Here is a 14,913-nt window from a genome sequence, read left to right on the forward strand (position 1 = left end):
TATTGCTCCGAATGTTTGAATAACCACATGGTGAAAACCAGGGGACCAGTGCTTCCTGATAAAATCAGCATCTGCTGCTACTAGAGAGCAAAGAGAGCCAAACTAGACAACCCCTGTTTCACCCGACCTGTCCACTAATGAGGAGCCCCACCAGAGGAGGAGGCAGAAGGATCCTTCTCCCCTCCTAGCTCAGTGTTTCAGTGTTTACGATGGTCTGAGCCCATCTTCTAGGGTGGGGGATCTCGTTCCCTCTGCATGCATGGAGTGGGTGTCCCTAGTATCACCTGTTGTCGCCTCCCAGGAGGCAAAGGAAGGGGAAAGATTGGAGATGTGGTAACCCCAGGAGTCTTCCTATAAGAAGCACGGCAGATGTGTGGCAAAGACAAAGAAGGGCAGGGCACAGGACAGCAGTAAATGTGGATGCAGCACAAAGGTGGGAGGGTTAAGAGGTCAGAGTTTTCATTTTCTAAGTTGTTTTGTGCCGTTTTGGATAAATCAAAAGGACTTGACCCCCTTCTTAGGCTGGATCTCTTTGTTGTGTGCAAGCATTTTGACGTGCTTTAAGTGACGTCCTTTAAGTCCAGCACAAACGAGGGCGGGGTGGCTGCTGTTGGCTCCGTCTGTAACTGGAAGATGGCCACACCCTCTGGCATCCCACGGAGTAGGAAAAAGGCCCCAGGGTGTCCTGTGCTGGGGACACCATGTGATCGTACAGAGTCCGGGCCAGCCACAAGATCCCAGCAGGTGCAGGGCTGATGGGAAGTGCGCAAACTCGGAGGGTTTTCCTGCCTAGATGGAGCGTCAGACTGAGTCACTCTTCCCTCCCTCTGCCTGGGGAGTCCCGCCACACATTCTCTGCTCTTTCCTATCAGTCCATCTTTTCCCTTTCCCTGCTTCCCTTGCCTTCTCTAGGACAGCAAACCAATCATAACAAGAATCCAGAACACACATCCTGTGATAGACTCTCCTTCCTATACTTAGCGTCTAAGAAACAAACACCCTCCCCTCCCCCCAAAAAACTAAGAATAAACTACTCAGCAAAACCAAGCTACTGTCAAGAATTTCTAAAACCAAACAAGAGGTAGAGGACCAGCTAGGCTCAAGGGCGGCTATAGGGCGATCTCTATGCTCATCCCTTTCATAGGCTCAGAAACCATATTGATATTTTCAAAGTGCTTCAGATCCTGAAACACATTAAACACATTCAAACATGTTGAATATGGTTTTTGCAAGGACTTGCACGCACATTATTTTTGGGGTCTCAACCCCAGTCTGTTGCTCAGCTGAGCAGGTCAGAGACAACTAGCTGCCTTTCTGGATTCATCCGATATGAAGCACAGGGTTGAGGTGCCCACCGCCTTCCAGGAGCCAGAGGGGTGGAAGGGTGTGGCTTGATGTGCACATGGCCTGAAGGCTTTCCTGTCCTTTGCTGACCTCAGGGGCGGCTAACTTTCCGATGACATGTTAGTAACTGCATTTTAATCTCCATGTCGCTTAGGAATGGAGCCTCATGGTCTGGGTATGTTCCTCGGGCCATCATTAGGGTGGAGTTTACTTTGGGACTCTTTTGGTCACAAGTTACAGAAACCTGTTTGAATTGGCTCAAGTGAAGAAGAGACAGATCAAGATAAACTGGTGTCTTAGGGAAGCCAAGGGTAAGATATGCATGTAGTCTTGGGAGGGACTGGAACCAGAACAAACACGCATCCAAAATGGATGTAATGTGTCTGAAATCTGCGGCGGATGCCTGAGCCTTGCAGACACGAGCAAGGTTTGGAGGTCTGATGTGCACGGTGTGACAGTGCAACCCCACGAGGGATCAGAGGGCCAGACCTGGAAGCCAGGAAAGATGTCCCGTCCTTTGTCCCCTTTGAATGAGTGCTACAGAAAGCCCAGCAAACGGGACAGATGAACCAACAAATGCCTCCGAGAGCGTTTGGAAGTTCACTTCATTTAATATAGCAAAGTAAGCTCCATATGAATTCAAGAGCAAATGTCTTTTATTTTTCATTTTTTAAAGATCTTATGTATTTATTGGATTAGCACCAGTGGTGAGGGGGTTGAGGGGCAGAGAGAGGGAGAAGCAGATGCTCCTCTGAGCGGGGAGCCCAGGAATCACGACTGGAGCTGAAGGCAGAGGCTTTAACAGGCTGAGCCACCCAGGGGCCAAAAAGTAAACATTTTTCAAAGTAATTTTTAAAAGCATATCATAGAAATGAAAATAAAATATAATGGAATAGCTATTAAGGCCTTAATGAAAAGAAGGCAGTAACCACTGAGTCTGGAAACCACATGGGAACATCCTAAAGAAATGTTGACCAGGGTTGACATTCGCTGAGAGTTGATTATCTAAGTATCTATTTTTTTAAGATTATTTATTTATTTATTTGACAGAAAGAGAGAGAAATCACAAGTAGACAGAGAGGCAGGCAGAGGGGGAGAGGGAAGCAGGCTCCCCGCTGAGCAGAGAGCCTGATGTGGGGCTCAATCCCAGGACCCTGAGATCATGACCTGAGCCAAAGGCAAAGGCTTAAACCACTAAGCCACCCAGGTGTCCCAAAGTCCCTATTTTTTAAAAAGATTTTATTTATTTATTTATTTGACAGAGAGAGAGATCACAAGTATTCACAGAGACAGGCGGAGAGAGAGGGGGAAGCAGACTCCCTGCCCAGCAGAGAGCCCGATGCAGAGCTCGATCCCAGGACCCAAGATCATGACCTGAGCCGAAGGCAGAGGCTTAACCCACTGAGCTGCCCAGGCGCCCCTCTAAGTCTCTATTTTTAAGCACTTGGTCCACACTGTCTCCCGTATCTTCCAATCCTATGAAAATGGTCCCATTGTTCTCATTTTTAAAGGTGAGTAAACCGAGACAGAGAGATGTTGAATAACTTATTTAAGATCAGACAGAAAGGGGTGGACATGCGCCCCCAAAGCCAATGCTCGAATCTCCTGTCTGAGGTCTCCACGGCGTGGATTCAAATAGTCTTACATGAGGCGCCTGGGTGGCTCCCCCCAGCTGAGAGTCCAACTCTTGATTCTGCTCATGTCATGATTTCAGGGTGTTGAGATCAAGCCCTGCACTGGGCTGTGGACTCAGCTGGGAGTCTGCTTAGGATTCTCTCTCTCTCTCTCTCCTCTCTCTCCCTCTGTCCCTCCCTCCCGCTCCTGCGCTCTCTCACTCTCTAAAATAAATAAATGGAATCTTAATATAAAATAAATAGGCTTACGGGGGCAAGTTGTTCACTCATTCACTGAACTCACACTAAAGAACAGACACTGCTCCAGGCACTGGGTGTAAGTGACGGACCAAAAGACATGGTACCTGACCTTGGGGAGCTTACACTCCAGACATCAGAATCTAGAGAAGGGACAGGTGATAAAAAACAGGTTTACAAACTAACGAGGGCATTTCTTTTTTTTTTTTTAAGATTTTTATTTATTTATGAGACACAGAGAGAGAGAGATCACAAGTAGGCAGAGAGAGAGAAGCAGGCCCCCTGCTGAGCAGAGAGCCCAATGCGGGGCTCGATCCCAGGACCCAAGACCATGACCTGAGCCGATGGCAGAGGCTTAACCCACTGAGCCACCCAGACGCCCCAACGAGGGCATTACTGATCGTAGCAAGCGCTATGGGGATGCAAATACGGTGCTACGTGATGAAGAGTGACAGGGCAGGGGGGCCTATCCCAGTTTGGGTGGCTGGGAAGGGCCAGGGGAGGGAGCCTGGCTAGTGGATGAGTTTTGTGGGATTAGGGAAAAAGAAGAATCCAGAAGGACTCAGGATCAGGGCTCGGTGGAATGTGGTGACCCCTAACGTGATGGGGAAGACCAGAGAAAGTGCAGCAGGTATAGGGAAGAAAGGCTAGGGCCCTATCCTAACATGTTAAATTTTTTTTTTTTTTTTTTGAGAAAGAGAATGTGCAGGGAGGGTAAGGGGCAGAGGGAGAGAGAGAATCCCAAGCAGACTCCATGCTCAGTGTGGAGTCCCACTCGGTGCTCGAACTCACGACCCTGAGCTTATGACCTGAACCGAAATCAAGAGTTGGACGCTTAACTGACTGAGCCCCCCAGGTGCCCCAGGAAAATGCTTTTAGAATAAGAATACCCAGCAGAACCAGGGGCCGTGGGTTCTCTTCATACATCAATGGCGACATAAAGTCACACACATACTTTGGAACGTATATTGTTGCCAGTGTCAGAAAAATTCCTATATCCGTTGACCCCCTTTTTTCGCTCTGGGAATTCTATCCTTAGGAAAAGAGACCGTGAGCCCCTGGTATTGACCACAGGTGAACATTTGAACATGAAAACAGAGCAGCAGGGAGCGGGTCAGGGACACAGAGGTAAACGTGCTCTGTCCCTGGGCTGTGCGGCCTTCATCGGGGACGGCGGGTTCACGCGAGTGGCCACTAAGTTGATCCCCACAGAAGGAGATGAGGCGGGGAGGCCTCTCATGGGCTGCAGTCCTGGTCCCCAGCACTGGGGCGCCTGCCGGAACTGTCCGGGCCCCCTAAGTCCCTCACCGCCCCCACTTTGCATGGGCGTTGTCCTCAGGTCGTTGAAATGGCAAGCAAAGTGGCTCAAGGTCGTCTCCCGCTGAGCGGCTCAGCAAACCGTCAGACAGGCGCGTTAGGCAGAGCCCTACCTCAGGCTGCTGACACGGTCTCTAGGCAGTTTCCCTGGTGATGGCTAAAGCCGATCTGGAATGCGTTTTCAGTTTTCAGTGGTCAGCTGGAAATCAGCAGTCCTGGTGGGGGGGGGGGAATGTTCCGCAGGAGTCAAATGACCTCCCAGCGTTTCCATCTGTGGGAGGAGGAGGGAGCTCCCCGCCTGCCTCCGGGATAGCCTTGGTCAGCACCGCCGCATGACCCCTTGGAGCAGCTCTGGCCAAGGACACTTGAGAAATGGTCCCAGAAACTGACCAGAGACTCTGGAATCTCTTCATGCTTCTTCCCATGACCCCCTTGTAGAGAGACTCCTGTGTCCAGGTCAAAAAGCACTTGGAAACCCCATGGACCCCGAGCCAGACCTGGGTTGCCTTTCAGGGGTGGCGACACCCCTGCCAAGCCAGCAGGCAAGGGACAGAGCTGCTACAGGAGGCGAGGGCAGGCCACTCTTTGGAGAAATTCCAGGGTGACAGAGCACCCCAGAACGCTCACTGTTAGCTTCTGCTAACCTGCTGGGCACCCCAGGTTTTCTGGAACCAGCTGTGTTCCCCTGTCCCCAGGTTGGGTCTCCCAGGAGCATAAGAGCTAGATGTGCCTCCTGGCGTCCATGGAGCTGTACCGTTACGCCCAGCGCGCACCAGACACCAGGAGGGCACCTCCAAACCCTGGGCAAGGCTTGGATGGCTGTGCATGCAGTTCCCAATGGGAATTCTGAATGGGTCGTGTTCCGTGCTCCTCAGGCCGTGCCTGGCTCCAACACCCAGCCCAGGGCAGGCTGCAAAGACCTCTTTACAGCTCCAGCTGTTGCTTGTCACCTGTCCCCAGCACCGTGGCTGGGCTCCTAAGGCAGATCTGTGGCCCTGCCCCTGGAGACAGGCGTGTTGGGGCAGGAGCTCCAGCCACAGAGGACAGACCAGCTTTCTCCCTTGACTGAGCCTGTATCCGGGAATGGGCCCTGGCAGCGTGTGCAGAGGGCCAGGAAGATGGGAGCTGGTGTCGGGAAGGCTGTAGAAAAGGCAGCACGGGGAGCAGCAGGAAGCACCTGCTTCCCGCCAGAGCACGGTCACAGACAGGGCAGAGAAATCTTACGTACAAGCCCTCTGGAGCAACTACTGTCCTGAGTCTTTACAACAACCTTTATTCCAAGGCTCCCAACGCTGGAAACCCCCAACTAGAGACCCTGTCACCCAGACAGGTGCATCTGATCCTTGAGGGGTCTCACGGGGTCTCAGGCACCTGGAGCATCTCTGGTGGGTGGGCCTGACTTATTTCCTCAGATACCAGAAGGAGGAAGCCGGGGCTTCCTGTTGCCTTGAGCTCGTTCTCACTCAGGCACTGGAGGGCACCCTGGGCCTTCTCCAAGGCCAAAGCCCACAGCTGCCCTGATCCCCCTGCTGAAAGTCATAGCAGGGACCTCAGGCTCACCCTTTACAGGGCTACCTTCTCTATCCCACATGGATAGGCTGTTGTTACCTGGCTTCGTCCTGGCTTCTAGCTGCCCCAGAACCGCCGGCAGAGAAGAGCTGTTCATTAGCCCCAGACTCAGTGAATCAAGAATCTCCAGATCTGGAACCCCAAGGCTGGGTTTTTAAAGCTCCCCAGGGAATTCTGATGCACTGTCCAAGGCAGAGATGGCTGAGCCGGACCAGCCTATTGAGTTTAGATGTGGAAACAAGCTGTGCAAAGTGAGATGTCTTGCCGAAGAACAGTAGTGGTTGGGTGCTTTCCTCCCCAAACGAGGTGAGTCCCCAGGTAAGACCCTTCCATGCAGTCACACCGGGAATTAGGGCACTGAGCCCTCCTGGTGCTCATGGGGACACAGGTGGGGGAAGGACATGGGTAAGTCGACGTTTATTTAGCATTCGGGTGTAAAGCCCTGGATATGGCCCTTTTTTCCACCCCCTGGTAGAGAAGTACAAATATATATAGATTTATACTAAAGGTTTTTAATCATGCAAAAGGAGGCCAAAAGGACCCCACTTAGACTTTTCATTTCCGACTGATTGTGCAATTTCTTGTCGTTGGACGTGGCTCCCCGCTCACCTCCCTAAGGCTCATATCAATAACAAGCTGGCACCGACAAGTGTCCCCTGAAAAGGAGAATTCATTTCTTCTACTCTCGAGCCTCAAAGGAGCCAGCATGCAAGACAGACCCGGAGAAACCCTGGTCAGCTCCCAAAGGCAGGCCCAGATCTGCTTCCTTAATTGCTCAGTATCCCTTCAGGCCAGAGTACCCCATGTGACACAGCGGTGTTCCCTGAATAGCTACGAAATCAATCAGACATCCAGCTTCTTACCGCTTCAATTGATTCAGCTTTATTGATCTCTCCTGTTTGGTTAGCTTCAGCCACTCTCCAGCCTCTGGAACAAGGGCATGCACCATACCCGCTTCTAGAATGTGCAGGGGATCAGCCCTCCTGGCCCAGCCCTGACATGTCCTCAGTGGCTGTCTCCTGTCATGAATGGCACATCCATCTGCTCAGGCTCCCAAATCAGGGAGCCTCGAGATCCCTCCCAGATTCCCATCTCGTCCCCTGCCCTCAACTGCTTCCACCACTTTCCATGGGTCTCCCTTACCTTCCCATTTCCCGGGGGAGAGGGTGGCCTCAAGTCCCTCCTTGTCCCTCCCCCCAACGATGGTCCCTCTGCTCACTTCTTCATAAGGAGAAATCATGTTGGTCTAATGCATTGATTTCCCAGACACCGACTGGACCATGATGCCTTATGGGGTCCATCTTGAGAATGATCCTGATCCTTCATGGGGCAAACATGTTCTACCTCTCTCTGCCTCCTGAGCCTGCCCTGAGGGTTTGCCTCGAGCTAAAGTTTTCTGCTTTAATTGGGGCGTTGGGATCTAAGGGAATCAAAGGGCATCGATGTCTAGCCTCGGCCAAAGAAATTCTGTACTTGGTTCAACCCAGTTTAGCAGAGGTTGGGAATTAGGACCAAAGCACCGCTTAGATTAAATCTGGGGTGTGAGGGAGGCCATAAATTACAAGCTTGTTTTCCTCATCCAGCTTCTGAACAAATTAAGAGATTAAAAGTGAGGAATAAGACATATGGATGTCAAATTGCCATCTCTGTTATGCATAAAGCGGATATGGGAGAATGTGGCTTATCCTGGAATCGAGGAGTTCCCCACTCTAGTCAGCCCTGGACCAGGGCAGGCTCCATATGGGGAGGCTGGCAGATGCTAGCTCCCCTAAACCTTGGAATGTGGACCAGCAGACTACAGTGTGTGCTGTCCTCCAGGGCGGAGTCAGGGAAGGGCAGAGAGAGACCAGGGGTTTGCGGTAAATGGTACGTGGAGGGCTTCCCATGCTTCCCATTCCTTGCTCAGCTTATGTTCCCTACATGTTTCCTAGGAGCTCGCCGTGCCCACACCCTTCATCCCTTGCCTGCTGCCAGATGTCACCGTCTCCCTTCTGGGCTACACCAGTGGGCCCCTGCCGTGGTCCGTTCTGGCAGCTGTGACAATAGCATAGACAGAGTAGCTTACAGTATAAACAGGAGACATTTATTTCTCACTATTCTGAAGGCTGGAAGTCCATGAGCAAGTTGTTGGCAGATCTGGGGTCTGGTCAGTTATTTCGAGGATGGCTCTTCCTGCAGTGGCCTCATAGGCCGGAAGGGGTGAGGGAGCTCTCTGCGGTCTCTTTCACACGGGCACTAATCCCGACGTGAGGGCCCCCCTCTCAAGACTACTCACCTCCCAACACCATTGAGGGCGAGGTTTGCAGCATCTGAATTTTAGGGGGACACGGTATCTCCCACCAATGTCCCCGATCCAGTTCCAACATCGGATCCCGCCTCCCACATACACCCGGAGCGATCCGTCAAGAAGCGCAGATCTGGCCGTGTGACTCTGCTTCTGATGCCCCGCTGGGGGCTCCTCCTCAGTGACAGCCCCCCTCCCCAGCCACCAGGGAAGAGCCCCGGCCGTCCAGTCCGAGGGACCGTGTGAGAACAGCGTCGGTTCCAGCTGCTGGGACTGAAATTTCCTCAGTCTGGGTTTCCTGAAATTGTAGCTCAATGAATTGTGGTCAAGTTCATCCAAGTTTAAACGAAGAACCAGGATCCTCAGCTCAGCATCAACCCAGAAACCCGGAGGTTTCTCTGATGGCTGGACATCTGACATGGAGTAGTGAGTGTATTAGGACGTGATTGCATTTCCCCAGCCCCAACCGCCCTTCAGTCCTCCCTCAGCAGCCTCAGGTGCCGAGGAGTGGGGGTCCCACCTGGTCCCACCTGGTCCTCAGGGGAGATTTGCTAACAAATCACGGCCAGCGCAGACCCTCTTGCCTTTTGGTCTACCAGGGACCGCATAGACTTTAAGATGAAGAACCTCAACATTGTGCCAGCTTTCACCACAGGCCCTTCCCCCACCCCCATGTCACAGATGATGCATCCACCATGAAAGAACTTCACTGCATTTTCACCCAGTTGAGTGGGTCAAGGAGTGGGACAGGGGACGGGGGACGCAGGAGGGGAAGCCTGTCCCATTACGTCTCACCATCCCAGGCGGGACCCTCCACACTCCCTAGTCTTCCTCTTGTGAGCGCTCAGCTCAGCTCTCTCCTGAGCGACCTCGGGGCTGATGATTCACAGCCCTCCCGCCCCTCCCACCCTCCCCCCAGCCCCTTGCAGGAGGGGCATCCAGGGGTCACCACCATCCCCTGTCCAGTGTCCTCTGGATGTGGAAACCAGCCCAAGAGGTGTAAAGTAAACTGTTTTCTGATGACAGATGGTTCTGGGGTGGAAAATAAAAGCAAGGAATGAATAATGATGGTAGTCATTCCAGCTTTTTTTTTTTCCTTTTGGGGAAATGTCATACATAAAACAGAAGGAAGCAAGAGTCTGCCATAAATATATCTTCCCAGAATACTCCAACAGTGGCTCTGTTGAGTGGTCAAGGCCTGATCTGGCTGAGCTAGTATATACACAGTCAAGGAGGAGAAAGATGGCCTAGCCCAGGTGCCCGGAGGCCCCCACAACTCCTGCAGGCACGTCCCAGTGAGACCTGGCTACCCCAGAGGGAGCAAGTGGCCAGCAGAAGCTTCTGGAAGCAGGAAGATCTGGCCGCATGGCACGGGGCAGTCAGCCCACACTCACCCCGCATCCCTTCCTAAGGCTCCCAGGGCCAAGGCCTGTCTCTGGACGAGGACTTGAGCAGTCAGCTTCCTTCTCAAAGTCCCAGGCGAGCTCACCCCTGCAGCAGGCCTGCTTCCATTTACTACAAAGCGCGAGAGCATTCTTAGGAATTACGCACTCCTGTTCTCGCTGGCTTTCTGCCTCCTTACCAGAAGGGAAGCTGCTTGCAGGCTGGGACTTTGTCCTCTGCTATGTCCTCCACACCTATGACAGTGCCTGGCACACTTAGATGCTCAATAAATATTTGAAGGACTTGGCCAACGCATGGGTCAGTAACCAGTAATAAATGTAACACCTGGCTCTTATGTACTTCATGGCTTTCAAAGGACTTTCCCGTCAAACCCGCATCCAGCCCCGGGGGCGGCCTCCCGCACCCCGACAGCACCAGCGTGCCCTCTGCTGAGGCCCCAGCTGTTGTCCTGGCCTCTTACTCCACAGCCTCCCCCAGGAGGCTCTGAGGAGACCCGTCCACTCCCCAGATTAGGGCTGTGGAATTTGCAGGGCCTGCGGCCAAGTGAACATATGAGGACTCTTTTTCCAAAAAGTATTAGGAATTTCAAGACAGTGACAGCAGAGCACTCACAAGGCACGGGCCAGGGCATCCTGACTGTCCAAGTGCTCAGCGCTGGTGAAGGGGCACAGGGGAGCCTGGCGAGTGCACGCGTGCCCAAAGCCACCATCCGTCCCTCCAGAGCCTGATCCCAGCCCCTTCTGGTTTCTAAAAGCCACCAGAAACCCAGGTTTTAATGTAAAATGTCTTATTTTGAAAGCACCGTATGGACTGGCTCCTCCCACAAACCGTAGTTGATGACAACACCCACACTGCTTTGGGACCCTCAGCATGTCCCCTCACCTCCCCGGGCTTCCCAAAGAAGGGATGAGATGGCACGGTCAGTGTCGGGGGCCTGTGTCTGTACCCCAGCTGAAGACAGGCGACAGGCCTTCAGTGCATCCCCTGCTCCAGCTTGAGAGTGGGGACAGGCCCAGGCTGAGACCAAGAGCCAGGGCAGGAGGAGGGGCTCAGGTGGGTTTCGTGGGGACATCACAGGACAAACTGGTTCTCAAGTCAAACTGACCTCAGGCCATCAGACCAGCTTTTGTCTCTGAAGGGACAGCAATGGCCACCACGGGACACGCTTTCCTTCTCAGCCAACAGATATGAATTAGTCACTGTGTTGTGGTTCTGGTTAAAATAGTCAAAGTCTACAGAATCCAGCGAGATTACCAGGTGGAAGATAACAGGGAACTTCTTGTGTTTACCTGTCCTGGTGGGTGCCCCTAGAAGGGCACCTCTGTCCCCCCATGACCACCCTTTAGAGCCACTGTCCAGATATGTTGGTCTCGGGATGCAGGCAGGCATCCACAGAGGCGTGTGGAACTGTGGACAGAAAGGTGTGGACGGGGCTCAGCCTCCAGCCTGTCCAGGGGTGTCTGAAGCTCGGGAGCAGCAGGAGACATTTGTGGTCCCACCCACTCACCTGCCAGGGGACACCTTGCCCCACCTCCTAATGAGCTTTCGCTTGGCCCCGCCCCCCGCAGCTAGACTCACATGCTCTGCCCCCTGGGAGTCCATGCCATCCTGGAGGTGGGAGGTGATGGAGCTGGCTCCTGGGCACCCCAGTGCCACAGACCGGCAAGGAATCCAAGACCCCCCTCCCACCCTCTGCTTCCGTGAGGCTCTCTCTATCTGGGTTTCCCTCCCAGGTTGTTCCTTTTTTTTTTTTTTTTTTTTTAATTAATTAATTTGAGAGAGAGGGTGTGCACACGAAAGGGGGAGCCAGAGGGAGAATGGGATTCTTGGCTGAGCAGGGAGCCTGACCACATGCGACTCGATCCCAGGACCCCCCGGCATCATGACCTGAGGCTTAAGCAGACACTTCACTGACTAATCCCCCCAGGAGCCCCCTGATTTTACTTTTAAACAAGAATTTATTCTAACAGGAGAGTATCCCACACTTCCTACAGAACCCTGTTCCTACAACCTCCTCCTGCCCCACAGACAACCAGAAGGGGTCCATGAAAGGACTGGTTCAGAAGGTGGGCTCTAATTAGGGGTCTCCAGGGGGCTGCTTCCCTGGGGAACACACCCCGGGGATAAGCAGGATACTGAGGGCAAACCAGATGCTGCCCACGACCACCGCACTGACGGGGAGAACTGACCACAGCTACAAGCTTGAGCATCAGAAAATCTGGAAGATACTTTGCTTCAGCTAGTAAAAATCCTGTCGTATTATGCTGTTTTTTCAACTTTACCCCAAACAGAGACCTTTCAAAAATGCTTGGTTCACTTTGCCTACTTTTCATGGCTCAGCTCTCATGCTGGGCATTTGCTGTGCTCTGTGACCCACGGGAATGTCCTCGTGAACCCCTATGCCCCGGAAGCCATCTGCCTCGTCATGGTGGGTCCCAGGTTGCCGGGTGTTTTGAAGTATCTACTTTTCTTAATTCTCCCCTGATAATGGAGAAAACAGAGCAACAGAAGTAGAGTCAACATTCGTTTCTTCCTTCCCAGGTCACGAACAGTTTGTAAATTGTCAGTAGGACTTGAGTGAGAATCCAAGAAGGGGCTGTCCTGGGAGAGAAGTTCAGGTTGCCTACAGAAGAAATCCTGTGGCATTTAGGCTGCCGTCCAGTCCTTGTCTTGCCTGTGAGATGCCTCCACAGTATCCCCTGAGACTGCCGACCGCCAGGCCCGTGGCTGCAGTGGGGAACGGGAGCTGCTCTCCCCACCTGCCCAGCCAAGCTGGCTTAGTAGCGGTGACTGTGGTCTGAAACATGAAATCGCTGAGTAACTAAGTTCCCGGTAGACAGAATGCTGCCTTCGGCACGTGGCCCAGAGCCCTGTACTTAGCTCACAGCTGTATCAGGACATGCAGAGTGCCCTGACAGTTGTGCTCCCAGATACCTCTGAAGCCACCCCAAGTGCCTCCTGCCCTGGGGGTCCAGGACACAGTGGAGAGTGGAGGCACTTGGCTGTTGACGGAAAATAGAACCCGGACTTTCAATGCCACCTGTGGACACGTATCAGGCAGAGTATGAGACAAAATTCAAAAAGGAACTTTCCTATTTTCCGGAGTGTTCTCTCTTCCTTCCTCCATGCTTTTATTCACTGAGCAATGTTTACGGAGCACCTACTACAGGCCCCTGGGTAAGCTTTAAGGATCTGAAGGTAGAAAAAGACTCGTCTCTTATCCCAGAGGACCTGTATAATAAAAAGTCACCTCTGGGGCCTGGTTTTAAGATCATTCTGATGTGTGTCTATTTGGGACCTCAATGCCCCTACAAGCTGTTGCAGCCTGGTATGTAATCAGATGGCACTTCCTTGCACCAAGCACTTATGATCCTCCCACTGTATGCCAAGACCTCCCCGAGGCCGTGGGATCTGCGAATGAGCCAACAGGCTCTCAGCCCTGAGAGGCTGACAGCTCATTGTGCGAGCTTAGGAGGATCTCAGGTAAAAGAAAGTCCCTCAAACATGCTTTTGCTCACTAGAGCCCATTTAGAATTTCTTAGAAAAGAAAAAAAAAAAATAACTATTGTCTACCTTGTTGCTTCTCTTGCAAAGATTTCTTCACAAGAACTGCTGTTTCTGCTCGCTCGCTCAAGTGTGCCGTGATAACGAACGGTTTTCTTCCTGTGTTGCTTGTGTTAAGAAAAATGGGAGGAGCACCCCTTTCCTCTCTCCTAATGACGCAGCAGAGAGCATTTTCAACCCGCTGCCCCCTCCCCCTGCTTCCTCTCCCCACCTCTTCCCAGACCGATTTGGACTTTTTCCAGGTTCCACCTTCAGCTTCTAAGTGAGTCTGTGTGACGAGATGATGGGGTCATGCCTGGGACGCACCCCTGCCCTGGGCCTGCTAAAATCCGAGGTTTTGCTTCTTCGGCAGTCACGCTGAGGCATTGATGGGGTGGAAGCAAGCGGATCTGCGTTCGAATCCCGCCTCCAGCACCTGCAGATCACTCTGACCCGGTTTCCTCCTCCATACAGCTGAGCTGAACCACCAAGCCCAGTGCTGACCTTCTCAGGGTGGAAGAGATCCTGGCGGACACTGGGAAGGTGTGCTGCTGTGAGAATCTACCGGACAAAAGGAACCCAATTGGTAAGCATCACAAGATGATCGGCTGCCCACACAATCACTCATCAAGCTGTGTAGACCTGGGACCCTGGGATGGGGCCATCCCTTCTTCCCACCCTGTCCGCCCTCCCCGGGAGGCCAAGGTCGGCGACGACCCAGGGGACTTTAGCCCATATGTTCTGGGAAATTCAGGACTGCCCTCGTTTCTTGTCAAGTATTCTCTGCAGATGTCCTCATTAAAATGGACCAGAAATCCAACGTGTGGGCATCTGTCCAGGGCCTGAGACCGTGCCCCATACTAGGACTGGCACAGTGTAACCGTATTTCATTTCTAAAGTGCTGTTGGTAAGGCTGTCAAGTCTCTGGGGGAGACAGAGCAGGAGAGGGAGGTCAGGTCCATGTGACCGGGCTCATTGGTGGGAAGCCACTCTCTGCCCAGGGCTTCGGGGGCTTCTGGGATCTGCAGTGGCCACTGCACTCCGTCCCTCGGCCAAAGCGGCCACCCTTCACTGACCACCTCCCTCAAGTGGGTGCTTTTCTATCTACCATTTTGATTGCTTTTCATAATAATCCTTAAAGCAGGCCCTTGCTTTGACTTTTCCAGGTTGCACGGGGTAGAGACCCATGCTGTTTGCCCAGGGCCAGGGAGAGTGATTGTAAGGACATATCAGAGATACAGACGCACAGGGTCTATGGTGTCTGGACATCGGGGCCACAGGGAGAATCAGAGTGCCGTTCGGGACCCCGCAGTTCGGGACCCCATGCTCTGGCTGGGTCCCGCCCAAGTGACCCCACATGCCTGCAGGTGCGTCCCCTGCAGGGCCTCCAAGCTCCCAGCCCTCTGCATACTCTCTCTGGCCCCAATTCTGCTGCCCCACAGGTGCCCTCAGCCCCATGCCCGACACCACTCAGCCTGGGTCCCGTCTGTGTGCCTCTATTGCCCATCTCTGGTACGATGGCTGGAGCCCTTCTTTGGGGCCCCATCGAGCTGCCCACAAAGCTGCCTTGGAGGGCAAGGC

Source organism: Neovison vison, chromosome 10, assembly GCF_020171115.1.
Source record: "Neovison vison isolate M4711 chromosome 10, ASM_NN_V1, whole genome shotgun sequence".
NCBI lineage: Eukaryota > Metazoa > Chordata > Mammalia > Carnivora > Mustelidae > Neogale > Neogale vison.